Source organism: Lonchura striata, chromosome 7, assembly GCF_050655825.1.
Source record: "Lonchura striata isolate lonStrDom1 chromosome 7, ASM5065582v1, whole genome shotgun sequence".
Lineage (NCBI taxonomy): Eukaryota > Metazoa > Chordata > Aves > Passeriformes > Estrildidae > Lonchura > Lonchura striata.
Genome location: NC_140709.1, coordinates 15,431,291 through 15,457,314, shown reverse-complemented (window position 1 = coordinate 15,457,314; position 26,024 = coordinate 15,431,291). Strand labels below are relative to the sequence as shown.

At 47.0% G+C, this 26,024-nt stretch overlaps 1 long non-coding RNA gene across 1 annotated transcript in view; it reads left to right on the top strand.

Annotated features, from left to right (window-relative positions):
- Positions 1-16,481: 16,481 nt before the first annotated feature.
- LOC146766894 (uncharacterized) overlaps positions 16,482-26,024 on the top strand; it is a 63,997-nt gene continuing 54,454 nt past the window's right edge. Inside the window, exon 1 of the long non-coding RNA XR_014956525.1 lies at positions 16,482-17,693. This is a non-coding gene — a long non-coding RNA (uncharacterized LOC146766894). The remainder of the gene's footprint in view (positions 17,694-26,024) is intronic.

Below are 26,024 nucleotides of genomic sequence, written 5' to 3'. Positions count from 1 at the left end.
GCCTTGGCCTCAGTTGTCCCTCATCTACCTGCAGGCAAGACAGGACCTGCAGCCTCCTCGCCCTTTCTGACACTGCAGGGATGGTATTTTCTTCCCAGCTTCTCTTAGTTTTGTTTCTTCCCTGATTCCTACTGGAATCCCCAGGACCCAGCACCAGCGACTTTCCCATTCCTGCTGTTCCTGCCTGGCTGGGATGGCCTCTGCTGAGTATCCCTGGGCAGGGAGGAGAGGCAGTGAGTGCCTGGCGAGGTGGTGCACATGGGCTATTTGTTGCAAGCCATAAACTGCCTCTCATCCCCCCCGCCTTTTCTGCAGTTAATTCCCCATTTCCTTTCCAAAATTCCTCCGGAACTTCTGGTTTGTGTTTTTCCTCAACATGTTCTTATCTGCCATCCATTTCCCCTCGCCAGCTCTGACAGCACAGGCTTTTCAGGGTCTCTCTCTTTGCAGATTGCTGCTGTACCCAGGCCAGGCTTGCGGTTCTGACGTGACCATTGGAAAGGCAGGTCTCACTGGCTTCATGTTGCCCCTGTTGCATCTCCCCTTGTCTATCGAATCCTCACCTTCAGGCTCCTAGATCAGTGTTTTTCTCATTTCAGCCCCAGCTCTGGGGACCTGGGGCCATCCAGGGAGTGTTTCTTGTGGGGCTGTGAAAGATGGCAAAATTTCTCTCTTCCCTCTACCTGCTGTTTCAAGAGAAAAGGATGGGTATGCTGCCAGACAGTCAGGAAACCCTGTGTTGAGAAGCCGTGGTGGTGGGTTTGTTCCTCTCTTCCCCCATTATTTTGGTTGACTAAGCTATAAGCAGCCCTCAGATCCGGAGCAAAACTAGGGTCATGGTGGTGGGGATGGAGGTGTTTTATCTCCCTTCACTTTTATTCTTTCCCAGGCTTCTCAGCAGTGCTGGGTACCCTCCAGAAGCATCCTCAAGGGAAACAAGAAAGTATGATACAATATGGCTTTTCCTGAGTATCATGTCTGGGCAAAGGCCAGGAACCAGACAAATTCCACAGGATGGGAAGGGTGGAGCAGACCTCATGTGGGCAAAAGCCACCCTGGGGCTGGTGTTACCTGTGCTCATGCTATGCCCTTGGAAGCAGAAATGTCTCCTTGTGAGCTGCAAACCCTGCTGTGGTGTCCAGGATGCTGCTGCTGAGTTACTGCTTCCCTGGGTGGCTCAGCCACTGCAATGGGGACACAGATAGATTGATAGAAAGGTAAAGGGCCCTTTGCCCATCTGTCTGGGGTTCCTATGGCCACACAGACGGGCTGAGCAGCACCAGACCAGGAAGAGGGCTGCCATCCAAACCAGCAGGGCCTGGTGAAGTCCATCATAAGAAAAGGAGGTAAGAAAAGAAAGCCCAGAAATGACTCTGGGGGCATCATCATCATCCCAGGAGGATGCTACTGCTCAGAGAAGGGCATCAACATGCAGCCTGTGGTTCAAGAATTACCACTCTCCATGGCTGTGGTGGACATGAAAAGACAACAGAAAGGAATTTGGGTAAAATATGGAAGAAAGAGGGACAATGTGACACTCGGGAATGGTTGATCTGGGGAGGGAGGGAAGACAAAACCCTGGATTGTGTTGGAGGGAGAGAGGGAAGCGGAGAGGGAGGACAGGGGCTGGGCTACTCTATCTTCAGAGCAGAGCGATTGGAGAAGGGTGATGAGTAGGACTGGGCTGTCCTTCTGCTTTGTGAGGTTCTGGCTCCATCTACAGGGATGTGTCTCCAAGTGATGGAGGCCTTGGACTGCTGCACGCCCAAAGCCGGGCAGGAGGTGATGTCTCCTTGCCTGCAGCCAGCTTCTTCTGTGGCTCCTCTCCTAAGCACACCTCTGAATTGTGTTCCTGCTGCTCTGCTCTTATCTCATCTGTACAAACCCCGGACACGCGGGTTTGTATAGGTAAGGAGATGTCCTGAGATGGAGAGATCCTGAGAGGCAGATGGGTTTGTACATCCCTGAGATAAAAGGGCTGGGAGCCAGCCCGGTGGCTGCAGGATGCAAATGCAGTCAGGGCACTTTGAGCTGGGTGCAGAGCACTCCCAGCACTGCTTCTCCCAGACTTGTGTGCTTTGCACAGCCTCTGCCAGAGCCTGCTTGCCTTTCAGAAGAGTGCAGCCCAAAGACTGTCCCTGTGCAGGGCTTCAGTGCCAGCAACTCTTCCCACCTCATAGCAGTTCCCTGCAGCCTTGGCTCCCATAGAACCATGTAGTCCAAGCAAATCAGGCAAGCAGTCTAATTCAAAAACTTAGATGAGTCAAAGTAGCACTAGATAGGTCTCTTCTCCCTGGTTAGTTGATGCTCACCATATCCAGAGGCATGCCCAGAGAAGGGCAATGAAGCTGGTGAAAGGTCTGGAGCACAAGTCCTACAAGGAGCAGCTGAGGGAGCTGGGGGTCTTTAGCCTGAAGAAAAGGAGGCTGAGGGACGACCTTATCACTCTCTATAACTACCTGAAAGGAGGCTATAGCCAGGTGGGGGGAAATCTCCTCCCCAGTTACAAGTAATAGGACAAGATGAGATGGCCTCTAGTTGCTCCAGGGGAATTTAGACTGGATGTTGTGGAAAATTTCCTCACCAAAACTGTGGTCAGGCATTGGAACAGGCAGCCCAGGGCAGTGGCTGAGTCACCATCCAGTGAGGTTTAAAAGGTGGGTAGATATGGTAGTTAGGGATATGGTTACGGGTGGACTTGGCAGTTCTGGGTTAATGATTGGACTCAATTATCTAAGGATTTTAGGATCTTAGGATCATTTAGCATCCAACCTAAATTATTCTATGATTTTATGTCATTGTCCTTCCTTGGATGCCCCTTGTGCTGGAAGTTTTAGGCAGACATGAAGTAGTGACAAAGAAGAGTCCAGGCAGTCCCAACATGCTACAGCCAGGCTAAAGAAAGCGAAATGAGTCGTGCAGGGATGTGAAGCAATTTGTTCACAATCTCTGTGCCCCACAACAGGGCAACAATCTTATTCTAACATGCTCAGTGGTTCTTCATTTACCACCTCACTCATGCTCTGCCTCCGTCTGCTTCCAGCTACCTCACAGATGGCCTCTAGCTGGCTTTACCCACATGTTCTTGGAACTGTCCTCTGCCTCCTCATGCCTTGATGGTCACAGGGTGAGTCACACCCTCTTGCCTCTTGGCTGCCATCCCAAATTTGCCCTGTTCCATTGCTTTAACCTCCCATCCTTACACAGAGCTCAGGCAGAAACAGGCATGAAGTTTGTCTCCAGTCAAAACCAATCCTTCCTCACCCATCACATCACCTGGGGCTTGGGGCATCACCATGTCTTAATGACAGTTGTTCCCAACAGAAGTTTCCCAGTCAAAGGCAGGGAAGAGAGCATTCAATCACAAAATGGGAGTTATCCTTTTGGATTCCAGGCTCCCTCCTCTCCATGTCTGGGCCTGCCAGAGTGAAAGCACAGAGGAATGTGCCTCTGTCTTGATGACACTGTGACAGCTGTGTGGCTTTAGCATGGGGCATCTTTCTAGTGGTGGTAACAAGGGGTCCTGCTCTAAGCTTTCCTGCCTGTGTCAGGGCAACAAACATGTTGCAGGTTGTGATGGTGCTGGACAGCTGGCAGAGTGCATGTGTGAAACACACACACAAGTGTGCTCACATGCACGTGTATTCACAACAGGAAAGAAAACACCCTTCTGATCTCTTTTCCCTCATCCCTCCTAATTCCAAGACACAGCACTATCTCCCATGTACCCCCCCCCCTCCCTCTCTCCTCAAGAATAAAGAAAAAGAGAGAGAAGGAAAAGAGAGGAAGTAAGAAGCAAGCAAGAGTGCGGGGGAGGAATGAAATATTTGCAAGCTCATTGTTTTATGCCTCCAACAACTGGATAAAACAAGCCACCAGTGAGCAGCTTCTCATGACTGTGCACAGTACCCTTGCCAGAAGATCCAGGCTCTAATGAAAACAGCATGTGGGAGGGGACATTGTGTTGAATCAAAGCAGAGTGCAGCAGCGACCTCGGCCGTGGCATAGCGCAGCTCTACTGGGATGCATTGCATTCACTCAAGAGGGCTGGGGAGAGAGAAGAGTGGTTTATTGCTGAGGCACCTCGTTGTCTTGGCTGTCTGTGGGGCAGCTGTGTGAGAGCACTCTCCCCACAGGAGATGCTTAGCAAGCGCCTTTGGCTTTGCTGAGATCTCAGTTTTTCCAGTGCTGCTGGGTATCTTTGTTGAATCAATCTTGCCTGTTCCTCCAACTGAGAGAGCAGGGAGAAAATACTCACCCACTAGCCTCGGGGTAATCTTGAAAGGCTTCTGCTCTTGTGGGTTCCCTCTCTGGGCTTAGATTTTGCAAGTGCACTAGGTTGAAAAGGGCAAAAAAAAGGAGGAAAGCCTAGTTGGAATGGAAGAAAATCGTTATAGTTATTCTCCCTCTGAGACAGCTTGGATTGATCTCAGGACATGAGGAGTGTCTCTATGTTCCCTCTAGGGTCTTACTGTGGGACTTCTCAGGGTCCCTAGGAGATGCCTCACTTGTGCTCACTCAGGGTGGGAGGGAAAAAATGAGTGGACAATTTGCTTAGTGCTGTTTTTAGAGACTTTTTGATGTATGTTCTCAGCCCTTGTTTCTGGCACTCCGGGGAAGATGCTCCTCTTGCTCCTCAGCTGGGGAAATGGCGCTCAGGAGCCACTGGGACCCGCCACAGCTGAGAGAAGAGGCTTTTTGTGGAGGCAGCGATCTCCCTGGGAGCACCGGAAAGGTTTGTAGGACATGCCTGGGATATCTGGGACGTGTGGAGTAGCCGAGCTGACATTTTGGCAGAGTGCCACTCAGTAAGACGTGAGGAGAAGCAGGAACCTGTGCCAAGGTTCTATTTTAAAGCAGCCCCCTTGAAATCTTTGATATGGATAGCACTGAAGATAGGGTTTCACACGTCTTTATAGCTCACACTTCCACGTGAGAGAAACCTCAGCCTTGCCCCATCAGGCTGCTCTCTGCCTCAGCCAAGCAAAGGCTGTCCATTCCCAAGGACCCCCAGCTCCAGCCTCAGCCCCACTCAGAGGGAGATCCTAAATACCTTCCAGACAGGAGAAAATGTTTGGCTGTGAGGTTTCTCAGAGCTCTGGTGCCCATTCCTGGCTTCCCTCCTCTTCACACTGCTGAGAGCTAGCGGGACACCCCCTCTTTAGATGAGTCAGAAGCTGCTGCATGAGGGAAAGAAAAATGATTGTACAGAGCAAGGGGTGTGAACTCAGGGACCCTAAATATAATCCTCCTGGTCTCACAACCCCCCTGCGAAGTCAGCATCCCGTTGTCTCATTTCTGTTCTCTCTCTCAACCTCTTTTTAACCAAATGTCCTCTCAGAGCCGCTAGTCCTTGGGGAGCATCGTGGTGGAGATGCTGAAGGGTTTGGTTACACAAGTCCCAAGGTGATACTGGAAATCTGAGCTTTTGTGGCTGCTTTCCTCTGGTCTCCCAGACGCTCTCCCACCCTTTTTGGTTTCTCCACTTCTGTGGGACCTTTTCCAATGCAGAGACGGAACCCATGCGCGCAGAAGGCGGCGGGGGTGCTCTGAAGGCAGGCAGCCGCTCCTCGCCAGCGCCGTGGGCTCACACCACTAGAGGTCGGCCGGTCCCCACCGATGGGACCGCTGGAAGCCAAAGAGGACTGCAAGCAGCCTGGCTATTGGAGCTCTGTGCGTGCCTATGTGACAAACGCTTCCTCTCCTGTAGGCATTTCCTCCGGACCCGGACCAGCTTTCCAGGCTTGGTGCTGCTCCTCTTCTATATTGGTGTATTTATTTGGCACACTAAAAAAAAAAAAAGTTAGGTCTTTAAGGGCGGGAGCGGGCTGGAATAGCCAGAGTACCAGATTTTCCTGGGAAAAAAAAAAAAAAAAAGAGCAGCAGCCTCAGAGGCAGCCCGGCCACCATAAATACAAAGCCTGTTACCCCGACCTCACGGAAAAAGGTGTGCTCCTCCACTGCCCAGGGACCTGCAGGAGCTCAGGACCTGGTCATGCCCTCAGGACATTTCGCTGAGCACGAAACTCTTGGAAACTCTTGTAGCCACCGGCTCTGGGTCCCACCTCCTGTCGGTGCGATTAGGATTAGGAATTCAGAGCAGGGAAATAGCCAGGGACTCTAATGAAAATCCAGCTCCTCCTTTGCTCAGTTCTATGGAGCATCTATATATAATACTTGTAGTCCTTACCCAGTTCCACAAAACTGTGAACAGCCAGCAACAAGTTTGTTGTGAATGTTGTATTAATTTGATAATGAAGGAGGGGAACTTTGCAACATCAACTACTCCCTGAAACCATCTTTTGTACTACTCTTCTCATCCTCCTGTCTAAGTGGCTTGTGGTGACCCCAGCTCTTTTTCTTGGCACTTTATCTAAATAATGTGAGACGTGACCAGCAGAGCTGCACTGCTCTGTTGGAGCCAGAAATTTAAGTACAATGAGGCAGAAAACACCAGCAAGAGTGCAAGTGACTTCTTGGGCCAGCACCCAGCTAACCTGGATGGAGATGGGCTCCTGCCACAGGCAGCCTAGATCCACGCTGCTTTATTTATGTGAACACCACAATGATTTTCCTCTTAAAATTCAAGATCTCTCTCCCCTTTATAGAACATTTTACCCCCAACTGTTTGCACAGGAGCTTTCCTTTACTGTCTGCCCACAGCTAGGCTCAGTTTGAAGAATCTGGATTTACTTTTGGTTCTCTATAGGCTGCTTGTTTGGTTGCATGTCCAGGGTTGTATCTACTAGTGTCACAGGCTTCTCGGTGGCCTTGCAAGATGCTATACTCCAGCAGTGTTGATGAGCCACGGTTCCAGTATTTTTCACCAGATTTTCAGGTCTCAGGGAGTTTTTGGAAGGGGGATGTAGTTCCCTTAGTTACCTGTCTAAGTTTTAGGTCACTGCATGAGTGAACCATGAGGAGGATGTGACTCAGCCTCCCTCAGCCACAATGATTCCCTCCCTAAATGCCTCTCAGATGTCTCCTTTAGGAGAACAGCTTGGTACCTAACACCCAGTTTGATGCATGGCTCAGACAGGCTGATCCCTGTCCAGTGCTTCCAAGAAGTCAGCAGTGCAGAGGCTTCCTCCAGCTGCTGGGCATTCAGTCCTGCCAAGCCTTCTCCGAAGAGATGGTGATGACACAGTTCACTTCACTGAAGGGGGGAAGGCAGCCTAGCTCCAAATGTCATCTGTGCTAGCCACAGGGAAGTGGGTGAAAGAAACTGCAAAGCACTGGAAAATTGGACCTCTCCCCTTATCATTACTGTCCCAGAAGTGGAGGGAATCTCAGGGGATGGGAGTCAACATTCTGCTGCTGGACTTGGCTCTTCACTTCCACAAGGGCTGAGCCTTAGCTGGTTTGAACTCAGTATCTCAATTCTTTCATTTGTTACCTAAACTAGGCCAATGTTTGTCATTTTTGGAAACTTATTTCAGATAATCATAACTCCATGGTACAAAGAAAAAATACATTAAATAAATACCAGCATGTTTTGTGACACAAAAACCAGATATACTATATGGAAAATATAACCTCCTTCCATCTGGAAATGGCTTGGGATTATCTACTTTTTCTTGTAACTCATTTTCTATGTGTCTCTACTTTGAGAGTGATTTACTGCAAACATCTCTGGGTTTCTTTGCTGTATTGATTCATAAGAATTCCTTTCACAATGAAATCATATTTTCCATGCACCAAAAAAAAAAAAAAAAAAGTCAGATAGAAAATGAAGAATATTATTGTAACAGGAAAATGGTTAGGACAAAGAAAGCTTATAATTTTGTAAACAGAGGTTGGGAGGAGGCTGTTGGGATTGAGTTTCTGGGCAGTGATTCAGAGGGTTTTTCTTTTCTTATTCTAAAGACTCTACTGCCAAGATCTACAGCCCTGAAAAAAACCTCCAAAACATAAACAATTGTCCCCTCCAACACGAATTTGATAGCTGAATTAGCAGAACTGAGAATTTGATGAAGGATGTGCTGAGGAACCTTGGCCATCTTGGAGAAGTGTTACAAACTTAGAGGTCTTGTCTGAGCACCCCCAGTTTGCCACTGGGGAGTTAGATTCTATCTTCTACTTTTGTAGAGTGTTTGAGTGACCAAAGCCAAAGGATTTCGTGCTGCAGACAGGATGGTGTCACCCATCCTGGGGGGGCAAAGAGGAGGCCAGGAGAGTGTGTTCCAACTAAAATGAAAGTTTTTGGTTAAAATCCACTGGGGAGAAAATAGGACAACAATCTCTTTCCCCTCCCATTAGTCACAGTGAGTAACTGGGAGAAGGGAGTGATGGTTGTGGAAAGGAATGACATTTGGCTAAGAAAACCAGCTTATGTTATTTACAAACACTTAGCAAAGCAGGTGATTACTGATGTTTTGCTTGTTTAAGCCATTCTTCTCTTTTGGATAACCCAACATTTTTTTTGTGAAACAATTGGGAAAAATATGCAGGAAATTGTGAAATTTTTTTTCTGCTATTTTTGCCTGTTTCTACAATTGCCAGCGATGACCAATTTGGTTTCTAAACACTGCCACTCTGCTTATTGAGAAGGCATGTGTGGAATGGCTCCTCCTGAGGGAACCATTCTGTGTTGCCTGTGAATCTCCACTTCAATGCATTTTGGCAACAGAGAATGGAGAGAGAGAGAGAAACTGGCAAACAGCTTCTGGGCAGCTCCACACAGCTCACCTGGAATTGATTTTCAAGAGACCCATCTTCATCTGATATAAATCAATACAGCTCTGTTGTCTGTGCTTGGTTGGGTCTTTTCCAGAAGTCTTGTGTCAATGGAGGCAAAAGGTTTGCATGTCAGAGGTGGTCTCTATGTCAGTGTTCTGCCTTTAACCCCTGAAGCTGTGTCCTCCAGGATGGCGGGAGATGCTTCTGAGTTCTAAGCATCTGTTTCACCCTTCTACACCAATGGGTGACAAGTACTTTGCTGGGAGATTTTATTTGTCTGCTTGGGCAGAACCAGGGAAATTCCTTTGTGGGGAATATGAACCTTCTGGGTTCATTGTCACTGACACGTTTGAAGCTGCTGATCTGGGGAATCTGGGGCCTTTTAAACTCTGGCTCTCATTTCACAGCTTTTGTGAGCTGTCTTAGAAAAGTCTCCAACCCTCTCGTCCAGGTTCACCACCTCCTTTCCCAGCTGTAAAAATAACCCAGGGTGGGATGGAGACCTACACCCTCTCCCCTTCCCAAGGACATCAGCAGATGTTGTGATGGATGGTGTAAGTCAGCTTTGTGGAGGTGTCATGGAATTTGGCTGCAGAAGGAACTTGGTTATTTCTGTCATTCAACAGGGCTGTGATTGCTGCCTGACCACTGGCAAAATCAGCTAATTTTATTCAACCAACATTGAAATTCAAGATCTCTCCCTGAGCTCTGCTTGGATGTCCTTCCAACTGTCTGCATGCCCCTGTTCTGCAGATGGCTCCAGCCACCTAGGCATGGCCAGTAAGATTTTAAACTGATGATGAGGTTTAGTTCTGACCTAGGTAGATGTAGGGACAATTTGCCTCAGATCAGCTTGGAAAAATTCAGAACTCAAATTATTCTTTGTGTTTTGCCTCCCTCCCTGCATCTGCAGGGAGGATATTTGTCTCTGTCAGCTGTGATCCAGTAGGATGAAAGTATTTCTGACTGGAGAAAGACTTGGACCAATATAAGTAAAAGTCCCACATCCATGTGTTCTTGGACCATGTGTCTGCTGTTAAACTACAGAGCAGCAATGGGGATTCACCCCAGGCATTGAGGCAGCAGCGAGCTCTTGAAGTCACTGGTCATTTGGAAATATGGGACAGAGAGAGTTCTCTACACATTTGGGTTGAATCTGAGAACAATTGTGCTTTCTCTAAAACTCCCTCTGCTTTCCTGTGCTGTTTTTCCGATCTTCCCAGATGTTCAGGCAGGAATGAGAAAGAATATCTCAAGAGTGAGACACGGGACAAGTTCCATGTCATAGCATCATTTTATCTTCCTTGGAAGACTCTTCAGGTTAATCTGAGATCTCCCTCTCTCAATTCCAGTGCAGAATCCATGCTCAGGAAGAGGACTGTAAATCCTGAACTGTGGTAGGAACAATAAGTTTCTTCTAGCCTCAATCTCACTGCCAGCTGCAAGATGAAACAGTACTTCCCATGGTCACTTGCCAGCACTCTCTGAGACAGATCCTTGTCAGATTTCTCTGCCCTGCTCATCCATCTCAAATCAAAGTTGATACACCTGATTTTGACTTGGTGAGTCAGCTGTAGTTGTGGTGGGCAGTCCATCAGAGAGCTTGGGGAGGCTGCCTAAGTCCTGTGGTGATCTTCATGCCTTTCACTCTTCAGCTCCTTTTCCAGCTTTATGCCCTCTCCCTGTCATTGGCAAGTTTCCACATCCCACCTAGTCCCAGACAGAGCACTGAACAAAACACAGTGTTGCAAGAGTTTACAGTTCCTCAGCTCATCCCAGCACCTTGGCATCTTTCACTCTGTGCATCCTTGGCAACAGAAACTTTGGAAACTTTCATCTGTGACACCACGCTGCCTAGCCCAATTCCCAAAGCTTGTAGTCTCAAGCTCCAAGCTCCAAGGGCTCCTTGCCCCTTCTCCTGCTATCACTTGTGGTCAGCACCCAGGGCTTCTGAGAGAGGGACAGAAATAACATAATGCACAGAAATGAGCAGCATGATAATATGGGAATAGGGAAATCCTCTGATGATGCATCTTGTGCCCAGGCCAGTGGTTTGGAAAAGGTCCGTCAGCTTTGGATGGTTTTCAGGGTCTGAACAGCTAATAACATCCCTGTTCATGTCAGAAGATGTGTCTGTTGGTGGATGTGACAGGGAACGTGTGCTTGTGGTCAGAGCACTTCCTCCTAATTGCCCTGACTCCATCCATGACCCCGTCTAGGCTTGAGCCACCCATTGTTTTCTCAAGTATCATCTTCTTTCAGCTGCCTTCAGCTCTGAAAAATGGGGCTGCTTGAGCAGTGTGGTTTCTTTGACTGCATGGCAAGGGTTTACATGACCTGACAGTAAGCAATGAAGCGAGGTTTCAGTTGTGCTGTCCTTTATTGACACAAGGCTGGAGTGGAGGAAGATGAGTGCTCCTGTGCAAGCTAGATAGTTTTCCCAAAGCTGCATGTGCACCCCAGTTGTAAAGATTTTATGGACTTTGCTTTCTGAAACAGCTCACTTTTAATTTCCCAGTCCCTCCAGTCCTCTCCCTCTGTTTCCCATCCCACCATGTGCCTGTCAATCTCACTGTCTGCTCAGATATTTCTGGGCATCTGAGCAAGCAGCATGCTCCTGCCTGCAAAATGCAGATGTGTGTAGAGAAGAGCTGGGTGGATGACAGTGCCTGACCAGGGGATTTCTCCCTGTGCTGAACCACATTTCAGAGACAGACCCTTCTCCTGACCTGGAGTAGGACTGAGCTAGGCAAAACCATTCAGATATGAGGGATTTGCACAGGTGAAAGTGAGAACCTTCAGGCCCTGGACACAAAAATGTGTCTTCTCCTGGGACTGAAAATGTCAGCCTACATGACATCAGACTGATTTCTTGAGCTTCCCCCAGGACAGGGGAAGTAAGCAATCATGAGAGATTTTGCCAGGGCTTCAGTGGGATCAGGATTTCACTGACATTGAAAGCCTCATTCTGCCAGCACTGCTTTCTGTTTCCTCCTCCAAGCACTTCTGTATTCCTTTCTATTGAGCAGGATTCCTGCCCTTTACCTAAGCCTAGGGGCCATTATTAGTGTGTGTAGTGTCATTAAGTATTAGCACACTTGCTGAAATGTGTCAAATATATTTTTGGAGGTCTTTATTAATTCAGGCCTGATTTTACCTCTAGACACAAATTCCCAGTCACTTGCAGAAAGCCCTGAAAACATGATATGGAAGAACAAGCTCCTTACAAGAGGATCTCTTGGACACTGAGATGTGTCCTTAACCCTCTAACCCCCGTGAAGATAGCAGCTGTGTTCAGGGAGGAGGAGTACACAGAATCTGCATTCCTGCAGCCAGTATTGGGGGAAATGGCAGCAACTGGATTGGGAGATCTTCATTCTCCTCTGTGGATGCTTGAGATAGTGGAGGTAGCATGTTCTTATGACCTCTTTGCTTTCAGATCCCATCTCCACACAGCAGGAAGTGGAACCTGCTGGCCCTCAGATGCAGAGAGGGGCACTCTAGCAAGGAGCACCCAGGAAGGTGGCATTGCCATGGACTGGGGAATGTCTCCCAGGAGCAGATGACTTTAAATAAAAAAAAAGTCAACCAAAATCCTACGTGTTGGAGGAGGAAAGCAGAGAAGTCCCTCAGCTGTTGAAATTACCTTGTCAGCATCTGTGAGCGGTTGGCTGGCTTGCTGGCTCTGACAAAAATTGATGGGGACCATGTGGCAGTCAACACGGGAGAGGGCAGGAGGGTGCCAAGTTTTCCTACGTATATGTGTGTGTATATATGTGAGTGTGTGTTTATTATCCCATCTCTTCTGCAGTTGCCTGTGTGACTCGTGCCAGCAAGCTGTGGAGATGTGGCCTTTCCCTGGAATGAGGAATGCGTCAAGGAAAGTGTGGTTGCATATACTTATGAACATATGGAGGCTCTGGAGTCACGCCACACGGTTTGCCACTAATTGAAATAGGCTGACTAACCTCTGATTGTGGCCACCAGGAGCAAGCCTGGGGAGGGGCTGGCAGAGGGGGAGGGGAGTGCTATGCATGGGAACAATACAGCTTCCAAAGCATGACTGGGAGAAACAAACATCTCCCCCTTCTTCTCCACTCTTCCAGGATGGAGAGAGGAAGCTGCAGGGGTACAGCAAGCAGGTTGTCTGCACACAGCAAAAGCAGCACAATAACTTCTGGCTGCTCCTATACTGCTGAATTTTCAGGGTATGCTCATGTATGGCCAAATGCTGACTGTCCTCCTTGCACCCACACAATGTCCAAAGTGAGCATGCAAGAATAAGCTGGGTCTAGGCTGAGTGACTTCTAAACTTCAGTGGTGTGGAAGAAGAGTGCTTGTCTTCCTCCAGGTACTCTTCCTTCAGATTGCAATGCACCTGAGCATTTTTCATCGCTGCAGTTTTCTTAAACAGCTTTCTGCTGCTAGATTATTCCTCCAGATGCTCACATGGCTCCTGAGTGCTCAGACACACCCAGGCTGAGGTGCTCCAGTGGCTTTTAGAAGGTCACCTGCTTTGTTTCTTGCATGTATTACAAGAGGTGGCATTTGAAGTGGTGGAGGTTTAGCATCACCTGTCCTTGGGTCATATTGGTGATATGAAATCTTGATATGAAGACAGCCAGAGATAAATACCTCTGTATATTTTATCCAGCATCACACTCTGTTCACTTTTTTCCTAGCTATGGAGTGGAATACCTGCTTGGACAGCTATTACCATCTCCTGACTGCAGACTTCCCGTAAAAGTGTCTTGTCCCTCAGAGCTCAGAGGTTCAGTCTACATTTCTTGGCCATGAGGGGACGTGGGTATACCAGAAGACTGGCTACCTTGGGGAAAAGTCTTCCAGCTTTAGGTGGTATGTCGAGCACAGTGAAAGATGGAGCTCACATCACCTGTACTTCTTTATAACTACATTGGCAAGTGAATCCCTACCAGCTTCTCTGATCTTTTTCCCCATGGCTTGTGTTCATTTCAGAAGAATTTTGTCTGTCCTTCAGGAACAACTGAGGGAAAAGATGGATGAGAGGACTATCAGCACCCTTGTGATTTTATCAGATCCATTGCTTCAAAGCTCTTATGAATACCTCAGCCATCTAAGTCTGTCCAGGTTCAAAGCACCTCCAAATCCAAGTCCAAGATTTTTTTTCCTTTAGAAATGGAATAAACTAAGCTAAAATTGAGACAACTTCTGAATTACCTGTGCAGTGAGGATATAACATGCAAAGAAGCAATGAAAGATATAAGGTTTTCTAGAAACAAAATTCACAAGAACATAGGGAACTTAGGGAATTTTCAGCAATAAAATAGGATGCCACTGTTACCACTGTTGTTAAAGGAAAGTAGAACTTAAAAAAAATTCAGACAAAAAATGTTTACAAGCTATCACCAAGAATACATTGCATTTGTGTAATCAATTTTTCAAATGGAAGCAATCATAAAATGTCCCTCATTTTGTTATTTTTTTGTGTCTAAAAGGAAATAATATGCAATATACTTTTCTACTTTATAGTTTTCATAACAGGCTAAATGAGTATTTTCTTTGAGTTGTTCTAGGAATTTGCTTAACCGGTTTTGAGGTGTAATGTTGCAAGAATACTTTAACAAAGATTCAGAGGGTTTTATGAAATGAATCTTCAGGCTGATTCATTCATAATCATATGCTCTGGATGGGCCCAGAATATCTCAGGATACCTCACTGCCTGTGGTGTAAATCTGTACTTTACAGTTCCTTAAATCCATTTTCCTAGGACTGCTGAATCTTGGGCATATCTCTGAATTTCTGCTTATGTACATAAGTACTCAATTTTGACAATGCCTTTGAAAGGAAATGAGCATGTAAACACTATTACAAATATGTATGTTAGGAGGCAGCTGAAGGCTCATACATGGCTATAATCATCTTAATTGGATCTCCATGTCCCAGAGATCAAAAAGACGAGAGACAGCAGCTGGACAATGGGTAAATAGAAAGGGGGAGGTGACAGAATACATGTGACCAATAAATATGATAGGAGATGTGCAATTCCCAGCTGGCCAGGGACAGTGGCCACAACTTTCCATCTGTTCACAGCTAACCCCACACCACACCACTGACAGCACACACTGACAGAGCATCTTTCCTCACTGAAATCTTTACATGACACAAAAAAAAACAAAAACAAAAACAAAAAACAAAGAAAAGGAAAAAGAAAACAAGTATCTCACCATTCTTCCCTCTCTTTCCTGCATATTCCTCCCCACATATTTGTGCCAGGTCCAGAAGGAGATCAGGGAAGGAAAAGGCTTTTTGTGCCTGGCATAGCTGGGCAAGGAAGCCCAGGATAAAGTAGCAGAGGTGGCATTCCAGACGTTAATGCATGAAGAGTATCGGGTGTGTGATGGGACGCAGCAGGTGGGATTAATCCTCACTGGGTACGGCTACGCGCTAACTCTGGTGGATCTCCTCTTGCATCAGCCTCTGGAGTGAAAACTGCAGACACCTGTCCTCCAAACCAGTGATGCGACCAGTGAAAAGAGGGGTGTTGGGAAGGGGAGAGGATTGAGGCCTTTTTAAAAACAAGCAAAGAATTCTGTTTGGCATAAGTGCTCTGGTACCTCCCCAGGCATGTGGTGGTGCCGGGTGCTACCAGGAGAGCTGTGCTTTAGTGTTCCTGTGTTAGCACCAGCTACAGAAATTGACACCATGATGATCCCTTGGGCGCTGGGGTTTGCAGCTTCCGTTCACTTCCTGTGTGTCCTTCCTCACTATCCAGAACACAATCTATATAAACGAGCACACACATATGTGCTTGTGTCAGGACATTCTGACCTGACCTGAATAGCATGATAAAGTGGGCAAGGACATCCATTTATGGAAAACTTGAAGCCTAAAGTTGTCCTAAACCATTGTATGAATGGGAAAACTGAGGAAGCTTTGTTTATAATGCAACTTTAAGGTGAGCATCTCTGTGGATTCTCTGAAGCCCTGTAAAGAGCTGAGCTCATGCAGCAGTAGGTGTTTTTATTAGACCTATACTTTTCTCTTTTTCTTCCACTTGGTCAATCATTTCCATAAAACTCAGAGGAAGTTTCTATTTTGGAGACTTCTACTCTTCTGTTCTATTTTCTTAAAACTGACCTGTGAGTTAAAAAGCTATTAGGAAGGACCCAGACAAATGTATTGGCAGACTAAAAGACAATGTGATCTCACATGCCTGGTTTCCTAAGTAAACCTGTCTAAAAGCCCCAAGGATCATTAGTACATCATCTGTTTCTTCCATCAGCATTTTTTGAATGCAGGAGTGTGATTTCTCCCAGAGCAGATGGGACCTGGCATCTCGTTAGAAAGATTTCTTTGTAGTGATCTGTGCAATATTTGTTCATCCCAAGGGAAACAGTGAACAGGAAAGGTAGCTCTATTTTCCACATGTCCAACTACTCTGAAACCAATGACGTGGTCAGCTGAGGTGGCTTGCAGACCCAGCCAGCATGAAAACTGCAGCTCACCACAGCACCTATGGCTTTGTGATAGCTCAGCAGCCGCAGAGCATGTTTCTTTGGGTGTTGTGACAGCAATGAGCCAGCCCTCTGGTTCTCCCTTATGTCTGGAGATTTCCCCATCAGGTGTATTTCTGAGCTCTGTGGGTATCTTTGCAGGAAAAGTCCCTGCAGAAATGGTCCAACAAGTGGCAGAGACAAGGCTGGCTGACAGGTGCTCCTGTAGGAAACTTCAATTGCCTTGGATGAAACTCCAAGAGAAAACCACATCCAAGATCTCTGAGATGTTAGGCTGCATTAACATCTCTGAATCTCTCTCAAAGCAGGGGGTTCACAGTGTTCCAGCCCAAAGGAGACTGCTTCCCACTGATCTCAATGGGAACCAGAGTAGTGCCTGTCACATAAAACACACGAGGAGGCCCAAGAGTGGCAAAAATTTGAAAATATTTCCAATGGCTTTTGCTGACGTTTGAGCTGTGTTGTGGGCAAAGCTTGTTTCTGATTTTCTGATTGTTTTTGTCCCTGCCTGATGAACACATTACATAGCAAAGCCAAATCCTTAGCCCTCTGGCCTCATACGTCTCCTCTTCACCTCTTGTTTGTTCATACGCAGATCTCTCCAGCTCCCAGCCAAAGCACACCCTGATCCAAGCTAGCTCAGGAGGTGCTTTCTGCCAGAAACTTCCCCTGGGAGATTTAAGAAACAAACAAACTAACCAAGCAGCCTTCACAACATCCCAATGACAAACAAACAAACAAACAAACAAACAAATAAACACACACACACACATGCCCCCATGTTCCCGAAACAGCATCTGACCCTGCTCTCCAGAGCCTGGGGACAGGGGGTGTACCTTGGTGGTAAACACAGAGCAGTGTGTCAGGGTGAATATTTGGAACAAACTGCAAATAATTGACTTCTTCCCTGTGGAGGCAAGATGAAAACTCCAGCAAAACCTGTTTTGTGCATCCAGTCACTCTAAAAAGGCATGGAGTCAGGATGTTCCTACAATAATTTCCTACTTGACAAGCATCTGTTTGCACCCTTCTCCTTTCCTCTTCTGTAAGCAAGACAAAAGCACTTCAGTGGGGTTGGGTCTTTCTTGGACACTCTTCAGCATGGAGGAGCATGCTGGCTGTGTTCTGTAGGGAGGGTCAGACAGGGTATGAATGAAAATCAGGCAAGTGGTTGTCTCTTACAGGTCTAGCTGGAGGCCTTGGAGATTATGCTGAGATGAATGAAATTATTTTGTGAGTTGTTCCAGGGCAGACTCAGTGCTCTATTCCATTGCTGAAATCATTCCTCCACTCATAATACCCGTTTCTGGCCTCCCTTGGTACAGAAGCTCTTCTGGCAGCTCCCTCTGTGCACTAATTGCCCTAACTTCTCCTGGGACCTCCACCACACCCTCGGGCCCTGCCCCAGGAGCCCAATTTCAGCTTGTCCCAGGGTACTTAGTTCTTTCATGTGTTGTGTGTTTGGCTGCAGTCTTGCTTCTGATCCTGTCTTCTGGACAGACTGAACTTGTGCTCCAGGTAACTTTTATTCCATATCTGTCCTCTGATGTGGATTGTAGCTTTCTTTTATTGGTTAATTAATTGTTCCTGACTGAGTTCTTTGTATGAACTCAGGACTGATTAATTGGTTGTTGTACTTGGTGACCAGCATATGGCCCAGCTCCTGGACATAGCCCAGAGGACAAACTTCTCTGGGGACACCTTCCTTGGGTGGATAGTACTTCAGCTGTTCCTACAGAGCCCCTTCATCCTAAACTCTGCCACGAACAAGCACAAACAAGCACAAAGCCTAGTCATATATGGTTATGTTTTTTGGTGGTTTTTTTTTGGTGTTGGTTATTTTTGCTTTCTGCAGAGAAAATATTAACATACTTGTAGGATTTCATGTATTAAAGTAGGATTTCCTGTAATATTTTTGACAAAAAGTCTTGATAGCTCTACATGCAGGTTTTGGTATGTTATTCCACCAGAGCTGCCTTGAGACGGAATATCTGGTGGCCTCGGTCTCTAAACACTGTGTCAGAGTGCAGAACTTCCAGGAAATGTTGGACTTACCAGTCTAGCATTAGCTGCAGGTGGGTTCTTGTATTTCATGTTCCTCTTCTGATGCTGAGCTACTCCATGCTTTTGCAGTATGATGTGGGGCTGCAGCACAGGACATGGGTCCTAGGATCATGCCATTGTAGCTGGGGTGAAAGAACCCAGAGTTCCTGGCTGAATGGGGCTCACTAACTGAGTGTGTTTTACATATGCTATGGGCACTGGCCAAAGCTGAAAGTGGGGTGAGATAAGACACTTGGGTGGTTTACACTGGGAGAGAGAAAAAAAAAATGTGGATACTGCAACAGAAATACCATGCAGGGATGGATAGAAGGCAGGGGGATAAATAAAATAATAAGGAGTGCGTGGACAGACCTGTAATGCGGGAAGAGCTGATCCCTATCACCTAGAAATCCTACACCAGCACAGACCCCTCCATCTCCCCCAGATCGTGCTCCTTCCAGACTCTGAGTCTCAGCCAGTGTTGCCCTTTTAGGGGCAGGCAGGGAGAGCAGAGATAAGCAGATGTGGAGCACACAGTGGATTTTATAATAACATGGTGGTTATAGACAATTGCCTAATGAAGACCAGATGGTCAGTTTTATTTTAAGTTGCCCTTTAACAACATTCCTATCTAAGCTGTGTTTTTTAAGTAATAGGTTTTTAATGAGATGCCCATAAGATCTTACAACACATCAGGTTTTAATCATGCCGACCTATTTAAATGGCAGTGTGTGTCTTTAGCACTCCTTTTACATTTTTATGGTGTTTAATTCCTTCCCACCACTGTTCCTCACCCCAAACCTCAAATGAGCTGTGTCAAAGGGATTGTTCCTCTCAGCAATGGATGCTGCCCCTGCTGAACTCATCCATGCTATTCCAGACTGAGACTGGGAACAGACCTCCTTCCAGGAGAGAGAAAGCATCTTCCTCCTTCCCTCTGAGGTCAGGGTGTAGCTCTGCTTTGCAAAATAAAAGCTCTGATTATAAATGCTGGTCTTGGATGGGAAACGCAGGGAGCAGTGTTATTTATCTTGCAAAGTTACTGTTATGAAGCCAAGCAAGCATTTGCTTTGGAATGGTGCCTCTAAATCCCCTGGGCAGCACCATGTGGTCATACTGCAGAGGATGTCTGAGAGCCCAGACACATGGCAGACATAAGCCATGAGGAATTGCTGAAAGAATATCCAGACCCCTTGCTGTGTTTGCATATCAGGAGGAGGATGTAGCTGCAGATTATTTGCACTTCCTAGGTGAGGGCACCATGGTGAATTACCTGCTCAAGTGAGGAAAGGGCAGAAACCTGGGTTTCATGCTTCTTTACTTGTTGTTTACCAGGCCAGGTCCTGGATGGCACAGGTAGCTCAACTCATTTCTGAGAGCTGAGTTGTGGTAACCCCACGTACAGTTCCTCACTCATCTGAGCAGGGGGAGCATGTGTGAAGAGGGGATTGGGAAGCATGGCCTGATGACACCTCCAGCTGAACAGAACTCTCCTGCTTCATATCTCAGTGTGGCATGTGGGTTCCTGTGTTCACCTTTATGATCTGTGTCAGCACTCCAACCAGCCAAGCAATCATTCCATGGCCTTCCTGGTAAAGATCACCATGAATTGTGTTTCCCATTGCTGGTGCTCAGTCCAATAAAGAAAACAAAACTCTCTTGTAAAAAAGTCTGCTGTCAGGACTCAAAAGGGTGGGCTTTTTGTCCTGCTCTTAGAGGCTTCAGCAAAAACTGGACAAAACAATGCAGGACTTTCATTTCTCACCTCTCTGGGGATTTAATTTTTCCCGCTAATGTCAGAGGCTCTGTGAAATTGCAGATGAGATCAAGCTCTGCTTTTCTTGGTTGCCCGTTGGTGGAGCTTACACTGAAACTGTGACTGTGCTGGCTAAATGACATCATGTTTCAAAATTTTATTTGCTTAGGTTTTTCTTTTTTTTTGCAGTGGTATTTTGTATGTTTACCTAGTCACCTTCAAGCAGCTGCAAACTTGGACAGTTTCTACTCATGGAGTGGAGGAGAAGGCATGCTGGTAAATGACATTGAGTTCTGGGGCCATTCACAGCCTTTCATATATTTGAAGTAGTTCACTCAGGCAACTCCAGCAAAATAAATCTTACCCTTGCACCAGAGTCCACCATGTTTTCATGGCAGTTCTGTACTTAAGATTTCCTGTGGGTAGGCACTGGAAGGCACCAAGGAGCCCATCCTGTGTAGGACATAAACCAAAAGAAGCATAGAAGAATCCCTGTAAGGGATTATTTGCTTGGGAGTTAAAGTTCAAATGTGACCTTGGTCACACAAAGAAGTGTGGTTCAGGTGGTCACTGTATATTCACTTCTCAAGTCTCAGCACAGAGCTCAAGTTGTTGGGTGCTTACTTGGAGAATCCCAGGCTTTGCTGATTTAGCTCTGAGCAGTGGCCATGCTGGAGCATGCACAACTGTGGAAGACACAACAATGCAGGTAGGAAAAGCTGGGGTGTGAATCCAGCTGGTAAAGGGCTGCTGAACACTAGTCTTACCCTGGGCTGGACTTGGCAGCAATATGTGTATATGAAAGGTTTCAGTGGTTTTGGGGAGACACCAGATTTTGCATTTTATCTATTAAAAACATAGATCTGTTGAGAGCTTCCCATGCCGTGTCACACTCGCAGGCAAGATATTTTACCTGGTCCTTCCTAGAAGGGAAGAGAATCTGGAGTCACTGATGCTGCTCAGTTTTAGTCTGTCAGTAGGGTAACAACCACAGATTTCACAGATAACCTCTGGAAGAATAATGGGCACAGTGTTTCTCCATAACACTAGTTGAAGTCTAATGGTTATTTTGTCTTTCCAAGGATCCCAGCTAACAGCATCTGCCCTCAGCCTCAATTCCAGTGCCATTTTTTGAGGAGACAAGAGAGGAGCAAAGCTCCAAGCAGTGAATCTTTTCACAGCTCTTTGGTGAAACAGGAGCAGAAAACTGATCTGCTCCATCTTAGAGAGGCCAACGGGTACCTGAAGTTCCAGGAAAGAGCTGATGGGTCTCAGCAGGTTGCTGAAAGTTTTCCCAGGGAAGAGAAGGAAATGTAAATACTCTTGGTGATTGAAAATTGCTCTACAACAAGAGTGGGGAGGTAAAGTGGCCTTGCACCATCAGGAAGATAGTGAGAGGTGCCTCCTGTGCTTGTCAGGCACCTTGTCAGGCAGTGCTGCTCCTTGCTGAGAGGGATGCTCAGGCCAGAGGGGCTGCCTGCTCCTGAGTCTTCTTCCTTCCTGGCCTTGCCTTAGGAGGTTTGCTGACTCCTGCAGCCTGGCCTCTGGTTAGCTGAGCAGCATCTGTGTGAAGTGGAAAATGTGTGTGAGTGCAGGGGCTGGGGCACAGAGCCACAGATGGGCTTAGGGCCCTGAAGCTGTGCTGTCTGAGCCAGTAGCTGCTCTGTGGGTTCAGGGAGCTTTCCTTGGAGCTGTGGCAGCCTTGCAGGGAAAACAATTGGAGTTGGAGTGTGTGTGTGTTTGGCACAGAGCTAAAGACCTCTTCTCATCCATCCCCCAGTGATGGGGCATGTTTCTGCAGACACTGGGAGTCAGCAGTTTGTGGTGAGCTCCACTGTCTGATAGTGGATGGAGGAGCCTCAGCACAGCTGGGAATGAGAAGACACATAACAAAGTGACAGCTAGAGAGATGGAGTCTGGCTGGCAGAGAGGCAGGAGTGGGGAAAACATTGGGATGCCATCTGACTGGGGGTGCCTTTTGCCAGGAAGTTGGCTTCTCTGAACCACAGAGATCCTTCATGCCCACAGCATCCAGTCCTTGGTGGGTGTGGGGAAAATGGAAGGGGTACTCAGCTTTGCACTCCCATGGTAGTGTGAGGGACCTGATGGGCTCAGCCCCTTCCCTGAAGCCAAGGCTTGTTCATTCGGTTTCTTGCTGCAATAGGGGGTGGCAGCCTGAGAAACTTGGTCTCTGCTGCTGATTCTCTTTGGGCACATCAGTAATGTCCCCCAGGGAAACAAGAGTGCCTGAAACAGTCTTGCAAAATGAGGGAGGCTGCAACAAATCTACTGGTGTCAATCCCAGTGTTTCTGGGATCTGAGCTTTGCAGCTGCAGGAGCAATAGGATTCAGAGGGCTCTGCTGTAAAAATGAGGCATGGAGGGGCTGGCAAGTTGTTGCTAACACTGTAAGACCTCTGGCCGAGTGGCTTTGAGTCCAGCCATGCCATGGGGAATCTTCCTGTTTTCCCCTTCTGTGATGATGGAAACATTGCATAATCATATCTTCCTTCTGGGAAGAGAGTGGAACTGTCACCTCGTCAAAGAGACAGAGACCACCAGACACAGCCCCGAGGTACAAGAACATTAAACCAGGCTGTGAGGAACATTTCTATAACTGTTTCCTAGGGGCCAGGTCAGAAACTCAGTGAAGAGTCCTTACTTCTCCAGGGACTTGTACTCCAGGGACTTGTGCAGAGACACACCCCAGAGCACAGCACCCATAGAAAGCTTTGCAATGCCTTTGATTCTGCTCTGCTGGAGATGATCTCCTCTCAAAGAGAGAGGCCACCCAAAAGCATTTACCAGCTCCTGCCAGAATCTTTGTAGGGAGGCATAGGTCCCTTTCTGTTTCCCATGCGGAACACAGAGACAGCCCTAGCAGAGCAGTTAGGATGCTCAAGATGAAGTCTCACAGGCTATGACTTCTTTGGCACTGAGTTTACATTCTGCCTGTGGCTGTTGTGAGATTCTGATAGCTCTTTTACTCCAGCAAAGCTTTCTTGCTTTCTAGTGTTCCCATGGGTAGTCCAGAGGCATCTCCAAGCCCAACAGCGTCTGGGCTCAGAGGGATGCAGCACCTCAGATGCTGTGGGAAGTGGGGTTTGATATTGGCTTGGTGCATAATTAGCTCTTGCTAATCCTTGATAAAGGCTGTGACCCTTGGGCAGCCTGGCCTGAGAGCATAAATCTAGTGTAGTAAATGATGGTACACCTGTATGGGGACTGATATGGTTGAGTTTATCTCTCACCCTACTGTGAGATCCCTAGTGCACCCAGATCCCTAACACAGACTGTATCTTCTCTCTAAATCCTTTTCACATGTCTGACAGTAGCTTCCTATCTTTGAGACCTCTTCCCTTTGAGCAAACTCAGTGGAAAGGGCCTATGGGTTTCAGAGCTGCTAAGGGGAAGGGCAGATGGAAAAATGAACGAGATTGCATAAGCCTTTTCATTTAGGGAATAATGTTAAAAGGCATCTTGTATAATAGGAGGGATGAGAAGGTGGGGTTTGCAGGCAGTCTGGCATCCCTCTGGGTTCTTGATTGGTTGGTTTCAGAAATACAAAGCAAAGCTGTCGGCAAACAATAGACTATGAGCCCTTGTCACACATCCCTCTGTTTATCCTGAGAACAGGGTCATGGAAACTTTCCCTTTCTGTTACTGTTTCAATGGAAACACTTTGCCCTCTTCAGTGTTCCTGAGAAAGGACGCATCATGCGTGTAATTTAGCCTCCACACAAAAGATTTTTCCTTTCCTAGCCAAAGCTTTTCCACTGCAGCTTGACTTCACTGTAAGGAGGCTTTCTGTCCTTCCTCTACATAGCCCTGGGGCTGAGCCACTGGAGGGCAGGTTGTGTCTTCCCATGCATGGCTCTTCTTTCATGCAATTTGAGTATGCTCTGGTGCTACTGCTGCTTCCACTGCTCTGCCTCATCCTTCTTCCTTCTAAGAGGTCACTCTGCTCTGTGTTGGAAGGAGACAGGGCAGGATAATGGGTACCAAAGTGCCTCCAAAGCCCATTTTACTTTCTCAGAAAGTTCCTGCTGAAACTTGTCCCATGGCTAAGGCCCTTCAAAGAGCATGTGGTATCTCATGTAGATGCTCTGGTGGCTAATCACATTTCTCTTATAAGAGTAGGATTCAATTTTAGACACACAGTCCCAAATGTTGGTGTTCAGCTATCACCCTGAGCTCCCATTATGGAAGTTGGTTGAAAGAAACCAGCTGGGTTAAAAATTACACATGGCAGAGCAGACATGTATCGCACCAGTCATGTTTCTTAGGAAGTCCTGGTAACAGGGGGTGACAGACAGAACCAGGTAAATCCTGGCTATGGCCTGTGACTGCATGGCACAAAGTGAGCATCACCCTCTGAGATGACTGTACAATCCTCCTGTGGGCTTGGAGGTTATGTGGTTTTTGTCCAAGAAGAGCAGAGCCATGGAGATTTTTGTTTAATCTGTGTCCTCATAGACACGTGGCATTTTCCCACCTCAGTGATTACACAAGGGGTTTGGCTGATGCAGCGGATCAGGGCAGCAGGGGATTGCATTGCATGCAGGATGGAGAGCAGACACCAGAAATATCAAAAACGTGGTGGCTTGCAACACAGTGAAGTGCAGATGCAGATGTGCTTGCAGTCATGCAAGGGAAGGAGGGAAGTAATGAGATCCCAGGCATCAGCAAAGAGATCGTCCTGGAAGCCAGGAAGGAAATAGCCCAATCCTCTGCTTCTTTTAGCCACACAAAATTGGCCCGGTGTGCTGTGGCAGTTTATTGCTTTCCTCTGAGGCATTAAGTTTTGGCTGTTGTCAGAGAAAGGCTCTTATATTGGTTTGGGATGGAAATCTTCATTCCTGTGACTGGAAGTGCCAATATTTCATTGGATGAAAATGTGCTGGGGCCAGAAAAGCCTTTGCCTCAATGAATTTGCTTTTCCTGGGAAAAGTCAGTCTGAAGGGAACATCCATTTGCATCCCATAACTTTCTACCTGCTTTGCTGCTGGATGAGTGACTGTAGAGTGTAGGGACAAGCAACCCCAAACCTCAGTCCTCATCTGATCCTAGTCAGCCACCTTAGCAATGAAACCGATCCCCTTTGGCTCCTGGTGGGGGCTGTATGGGCAGAATTAGGCTCAACTGCCAAAATTCCCAATGCTTTGAAATACCTTTGTTGTAATGAAAAATGTCTGTGCTTATGTTGTGGGTTCAGGGTTCAGGCCTATGGGAAGTTCAGGACATGAGGGGAACCACTGAGTGGGTTTCCCATTCCACTCTTCTCCATTTCTTTGGCTGTTTGACCTTTTTGGAGTTACATTGTTTGTTTTCTTCTGCTCTGTGAATCAGATTCAGACTTAGTGTGACTGTGTAAGAGCTGATGGAGTTACTCCCAGGCTGAACATTTATTTCTTTAGTCTTATCTGAAGAAAGCAGTTCATATGCCTATAAATTGAGGCTGTGTATCCTCTCCTGATGTGTTGTAGTTCAGCTCTTAAAAAAAAAAAAAAGGCTTTGTTGGAAAAATGCAAAATGAGTCAAATGAATGCTCAGATGATTCCATTTCACTGCAAAATTCACAACTCCTGACATTTTCTCCCTACTGCATGCTACCCTGTGAAGCTGCAGATTGAATTGGTTTCATTTCTGAATAGTGATAGCATCTCAGCTGAGAAAGAAGAGAGTGAATGGTGCAAATCAGGCTCTGCAGGTGGTTCATGTTCAGCCTCAATTTCTTCAGCTGACCCATTGAAATGGGACAGGTCCCACCTCTGCAAGGCCAAGGGGCTTCCAGTTCCCTGTCACTTCTTTTTTTAAATTAAAGAAGAGGTCCCCAACCCTCATTTCAGTGGGACTGGAAATAAAAATGCCCATTGAAAGTGGCAATGTCCTTCTGCACAGCTTGGAATCAATACTATGGCAGTGATGGTGGCATGAACTGAGCTTGTCTTCTGTCACCTCCCAGGTGTCGCTGCACCAGAAATTCCTTGCATAGCAAGCCTGAAAATAACCTGCATCCTGGGTCTGGTCCCACTTAGCCTGGACATGGTA